The sequence below is a fragment of the Martes martes genome (genome assembly GCF_963455335.1).
Source record: "Martes martes genome assembly, chromosome: 10".
Lineage (NCBI taxonomy): Eukaryota > Metazoa > Chordata > Mammalia > Carnivora > Mustelidae > Martes > Martes martes.
The window spans coordinates 115,725,519-115,732,228 of NC_137898.1; the positions used below are offsets into that span (position 1 = coordinate 115,725,519).

At 44.9% G+C, this 6,710-nt stretch overlaps 1 pseudogene across 1 annotated transcript; it reads left to right on the forward strand.

Annotated features, from left to right (window-relative positions):
- Positions 1 to 4,160: 4,160 nt before the first annotated feature.
- On the forward strand, positions 4,161 to 4,658 carry LOC308350387 (UMP-CMP kinase-like; annotated as a pseudogene). The gene has a single exon. The product of its transcript is annotated as a UMP-CMP kinase-like (transcript).
- The last annotated feature ends 2,052 nt before the right edge of the window (positions 4,659 to 6,710 follow it).

The window sequence follows — 6,710 nt, forward strand, 5'->3', positions numbered from 1 at the left end:
AGTGCCTCGGCCTGGGCGCCCGGGACGGGCCTGCGGGACCGCCCGGTGCTTCTAGTCGTACTGGCTCGAGGACGAGAAGGGCTTATCCTTTGACTGGACAAACGACAGCTTGTGACCCCGGAATTCAAAAGCCACTTCTACTCTGTATGGTGCTTCCTAATGCTGGAGTTCGTTTCGGGCTTTCTACGAGGCCTCATCGATCCGTCGAGATCCAGGAGGAAGAGAGGGTGTAGCTCCGTGGCGAAGGGCACGGGCCTCGGAGCCAGACCTCCTGCATGTCAGTCCCGCTTCTGTCTTCAGGACTTGTGTGAGCAGAGCAAACCACTCAGCTTCCCCGTGCCTCAGTTTCCTTATCATACACACACAGAGAGATTAACGACAGTTTGGATTTCATGACCGAGCTGCGAGGACCAAGTGAGTGACTGTATGTAAAGGGTTCATATACATACACAAGCAGATTGTACACGGAACATCGGGCACTGTTCTAAGTGGTGCTACTATGATTTCCCTAGCTTTTGGCTAATACTACGTTCTTAAAGTTGCTGTATCTTTTTTTCTAAAGATTTTATTTATTTATCGGACAGACAGAGATCACAAGTAGGCAGGGAGGCAGGCAGAGAGAGAGGAGGAAGCAGGCTCCCCGCTGAGCAGAGAGCCCGATGCGGGGCTTGATCCCAGGACCCTGGGATCCTGACCTGAGCTGAAGGCAGAGGCTTCAACCCACGGAGCCACCCAGGCGCCCCAAGAAAGCTAGACATGTAGTAAAGCCAGGTGCCCATTCTGTTCTCACAAAATCGACATAGATACAGATTTCTGCTTCTAGTCATGATGGAGTAACTGGGATTGGCTATTCTCTCCTGCCTTAAACAACTGAAATATATGAAACAATGTTTTTCAAACTTTTTAAAAAAAAGATTGAATTATTTGAGAAAGTGAGAGAGAACATGTTCAAGCTGGGGGAGGAGTAGAGGGAGAGAGAGACTCTCCAGCAGATTCCGTGCTGAGCGCGGAGCCCAACGCAGGGCTCAATCCCATGACCCCTGAGACCATGACATGGGCCAAAATGGAGAGTCAGATGCTCAACCAACCAAGACACCCAGATGCTCCTTAGAAAATTTAAAACATAATATAAAAATATATATACAATATAATACAATTAACGATAGTCTCCACACTGTACATTACACCCCCAGAACTGATTTATGTTATAACTGGAATTTTGTACCTTTGGACAACCTCTGTCCATTTCCCTCAACACCCGCCCCCACCAAATCTGTCCTCTGTTTCTATGAGTTCAGATTTTTCAGATTCTACATACATGTGAGATCATATAGTATCTGTTTGACTTATTTCACTCAACATCACCCTCAAGGGCCATCCTTGTTGTCACAAATGGAAGAATTCCCTTCTTTTTTTATGGATGAATAACATTCCATTGTATATGAGTGTGTGTATCACGCATACACCCCATCTTCTTTACCCGCTCACCCATCAGTGGACACAGATTGTTTCCACGTCTTGACTATAGTAAATAATGCTGCAACGAACATGGGAGTACAGATATTTCTTTGAGAAAGCGATTTCATTTCCTTTGGATATATTCCCCGACCTGGGATTGCTGGATCGTGTTAGTTCTATTTCTAATTATTGAGGAACCTCCGTATGTTTTCCAGAGCGGCTGCACCAGCTTGCATTCCCACCAACAGTGCACAAGGTTCCCCTTTCTCCACATCCTCGCCGGCACTTATCTCTTGTCTTCCTGGTTCTAGCCGTTCTCACACGTGAAGTGGTATCTCATCACGGATCTGCATCTGCATTTCGATAGCTGGTATTTTAAAACCTTGAAACTGACTATTTTAAAGCCACTTGGGGATGGGTATAAATAGAGAAGGCGAGAGGACCCAGGGATGAGCCAGGGGCAGGCCAGTGTACAGCGACTGGATTGACAAGCTATTACGGATGCAATGAATCCTCACAAATTTAGTGGCTTAAAACAACATCAGTTTCTCCTCTTACGGTGATAGAGGGCAGAGGTGCGGAACGAAGAACCAGGTAAAGACAGTGCAACAAGAAGGATGTCGTCGCTCTGCCGAAGCCCACGGACTGATCCACAAAGGTGAGGATGAGAACTATCAGGTGAAGCAAATGGAAACCACGGAAACCACTGGTGACACTGACAAGACTCTATTAGTGGAACTGGTGGCAGATGAGAGCCTGATCGGAGCGGGATGTTAGACCTGGGTGGATGACCCATACAGTCACACAACGTCCCCCTTTACAAGAGCCTCACGTTGGATGAAGGCTCTGCTATCACTGTCTTGAAATTCTTAATAATTTCAAACACGAGGCCTCACAGTTTTATTTTGTTCTGGCCCCAGCAACTCGTGTAGCTGCTCCTGAAACAGAAGACGACGACTTGCAGACAAAGGTTATGGACAACTCTCTCAAGGAATTTTACATAAATAAGATCAGAAAATTGGAGCCGGAGGAGGAAGAGGGGTCACGGGAGAGTTTTTGAACTTAGGATGGTTGCTTTTGATGGTCTGGGTGCTGCCTCTGTGGCCCCAGGGAGCAGGGTTGATGGGGACGCTTTCTCCCTGCTGCCGGCATGTGGGTTCACGGGACCCCTGCACTGGAGGGCTCACCTCTGTTTTCCCGGCTCACCTCCTTCGTTTTTCCAGTGGCCTGGCGATGTCATGTAGGAAGGATCAAAACCTTATAGACTTGAACTACAACATAACTTCTTAGTCGACCAAACTCATGTCACTCTGAACCCCAGCATCTGAGAGTAATTTTCCATCTTTGTTCTTCACAGAGCTGTGTTCTTTTGGAAGCATTTGCAAATTAATTTTGTCATGATTTGTTCCAGCATTTTCCCAGGAACACCAGTTAACTGGAATCAGAGCCAGAGTCATTCATTGCTGTCCTCAGGAAAGATACACTGTTGGCAACTGTCCAAGCTGCAGGCATCTCCCCATGGATCGAAGTCTCTGGAAATGAATTTCACTGTAAAGGCTGCTAAGTACACTTGACACATAACCATGCAAAGAACCAAACATACCAACTACCACCTACCACCAGGTATGCACAATGTAATGCCCACACCTCCCTGGCCTGGGGAAGTCGTCCAACCCTGACCATGATAGATGAGAGACTTCCAGAAATCCCTGACACGGATGCTGCTGAAACTATGAATGGGAAGAGAAAAAATACAGTCTCCCACACCATCTCTAATACTTATCTACAATCATTCGACTTGCTGGAGCAAATTATTTTGAGTCACAGCCTCAGTTTTGCACAAGGGATAACAATTTCTCAACATACTCCATATTAGTAATTTCTGTAAAATTTAGGTGTAAAATTTCTGTAAAATCTTTGCATTTCCATTTATACTAGAAGTCCCTTCCATCGCCCTTCACTGACGGCACTCTCTGCAGGGTCTCCTCTTAGTATTTTCTCTGTAAGTACTTGAAGGTGGGAAGGGGACGAGGGAAGAAGGATGAGACAACGGAGAGATGGATGGAAGGACAGGTCTCAGGAAAATGGAAACAGACTTTTCACTGAATTCCTCGGTTTCTCCTCACTGACAACATATAGAAACACAAGGTCCAGAAACCCAGCTCTTGTGGGCAAGGTGCTTCCGTTGCAGTTAGGGAGACAGACGTGAACAGGAAGTTACAGTGCGTCCCGGGAGACGGGTGTCATCAAAGCCTGAGTCTTTGGGACCCATCTTCTCCTTCCCAGGTCTCTGAAAAAAATCTCAAATTTTCTTGTGGTACTAGACTTCTCTTCTTAGTTTAATCTCACCCACCTTCCATCAACACTCACCTAATTCCATCTTGTTTTTTCAGAGTCTGTTCTTTATTCTGAGTTAATTAAAAAAAAACAACAACAAAACACTCCTAATATGTTAACAAACAGATAGGTTGTCTCTTCCTAGACAACACTGCTAAAAATTTTAAATTTAGCTTTAAGTCTTAAAAGGTGTTCATTTAAAAGCAAACTTTCGCTGCGTTGGTGAACACACAGAGATTCAGGGGAAGACTTGCCTGGGGAGGGCAGGGAAGCTCTGTGCCCCAGAACCATGCAGCTACTGGCTGTTCCCGAGTCACACCCTCGTCACAGTGAACCAGTGACCTAAAACACGGTGACACACACACCTTTCTGCAGGAGACTTCTTCACGATGGGAAGAAGAACCCAAATTCACAGCACGGTGAACTCACTGAAAAGAACATTAAAGACGGAAAGACGGAGCCCGCTGAGACGACCATCAGTTTGTTAAAGAGGGAAACGGATCAGAGACGGTGGCTGCCAATGCTCAGAAGAAACATTTCTCGACTGATGGGTTCCAAGAAATCAAGACAACCTTCAAGGTTGGAACAAGACTGTGGATGGGAAGGCATGTGTGTCTTTGGTTCTGTTTTTTGACTGTAATAATGAGATCTTATTGAACGATTTCTTAGAAGGGGAAAGAGTACTTGGTAGAAGTGATGAGAACAGAGAGCGCTTGGAAAAGAGAATTCAGACCTATCTTCAGTCGATAAAGCCAATTATTGACTTCTACACAGCGATGGGGAAAGCCAAGAAAATAGCTGCGTCTAAGTTTACTGATGAAGTTTTTGATGAAGTTGTGAAGACTTCTGACAAAGAAGGCTAACACTGCACCTGAAAGCATCCTTGAAATCATGCTTGAATATTGCTCTGACAGCCGCTACTACCACCCCCCCCTTTTTTTTAATGTTTTATTTCTTTTTAGCGTAACAGTACTCATTGTTTTTTCACCACATACCACCCCCCTTTTAAGGCAATTTTAATCTTTCATATTTACATCTCAATTAATGGCTGGAAAGTATGCAGTAAAACAAATTACATTTTTTATCTTTAATGTTTTTTGGTTACAGGAATAGACCGTGATTTTGGGTCTAACTCCACCTTAGCTACGGGGCTCGTGAAACAAAGAAGGATATCAGCCAGTACTTTGTCTCGCCTCTAACAGCATATCCCTTTGTAGTTTGTGCCTTCTGTGAGCAGACTGTTCAGTGGGTGTGTATATCCCTTCAACAACTACGTGTGAAGATCAGGGATTCCCCACTTCCTTGTCTTCTGGAAGGTTTTAAACTTCCAACCTGTTAAGTGACCAAATTCCGAAGGAACTTTTCTGGTAGTCAGTTCCTCCAAACTCACGAAATGAATTCCTGGGAGGGTTTTAGTATTTATCAAATAACTGACCATTTCCTATAGAAAGGTAAGAAAACTCGGGCTTTGTTTTACAACTTATACAAAGTTGTGTGACAGGATGTCTTCTGTGCGTCCTGGGGTTGGGACAGAGTGTCTGCGGGTTCAGAATCAGTTTCCTTCTGATGTAAAGCTGAGGGTAAGAGGCAAGGATCCCATCAAATGACATGTGCTCCTGTGGTCTATTCTACAGTGTCACCGATGATTAAACTGATCATAACAACATTCCTAGCACTGGAACTGTGAAACGCATGGACTAGGTTTATGGTAAAATGATTTGGTTAACATTCAAAGATTTTTTGTTTGTTTTTTAGAGTAAAGGTAGGGTTGGTATGAAGTAAAAACAGCGAATGGTTAAAAATAATAACAAAAAGATAGAAGTAAACTTTGGAGTGACAACAGCAGGCCTTTCGCTAGGCAAATGTGGCATCCTGAAAAGCAGCTCGGTCGCTGTCTAAGACTTCGAAGTTTCAAAAGTGCTTTCAGGTATATGTCGTCACTTGATAGTCTCATCGAGCTTATAGAATTCTCTGATTATTTTCATTTTACAGATGAGGATGGAGAGGACCAGGCCAGAGTTGTACAGCCAGTAAGTAACAGAATCTCAAACGTAAACTACTCGTGATTTTCAAACCCAGGGCTTTTCTAAGACTTTTCTGCGGCCTTTCCAATTCTGAAAGCCAAGTTCCTGAAAGTGGGCAGCCGTGTACTTGATTTTCGAGAAAAAGCGGAATTGAGGAGGGAAGGACGGAGGGGAGGGAGGAGAGACTGTAGGAGCAGGGATGACATAACGGGCAGGAGCCCAGCGAGGGACCCGGGATGTGCGCCACACCGAGGGGAGGGGCGCGCCGGAGCTGTGAGTCTCTTCCGCAGACTCTCTTTATTGTCCTTCCCAGCGGCAAGTCAAAAGTAAGAGAATCCACGAAATTAAAAGGGCTGGTTAAGTACAGAATCTCCTTTGTCCTCCCGAAGCCTGAAGTAACAACTGAGACAAGTCACAGCTGGAGACATGTCCGTGGTTTCACGAACCCACGGCCTCCAGGGCTCGCCCAGGCCACCCACTGGGTGACCGACCCCCCGTGTCCACACAACAGGCGCACTCCGTGCTGGGACGGCCTTGATGCAGGCAGAATGGCGTTAGCTCTGAAAGACAAATTTAACTTAAAGTAGGTTCAATATATTACTCATATCTACAGAAAGAGCAGATCAGAAGTAGAATAACTCAGTGATTTGGGTACTAATCCATAAGAAAGCTATTTCTGATCAAACCAGCCGGCACGTATCCCTTTCCTGTTTTCCATGTTAATTATTGAATCTATGTTATGGATTTCAGCGTCTTGCTTGTAGTTTCTTGTATTAATCTTATTTCCTTTTTAGATACTTATCTTGATACCGATGATACATCAAATGCCGTTTTAATGACTACTTGATAATGTCCAACCAAGTACCACAAAAAGTAATTCAGAAGGACCCA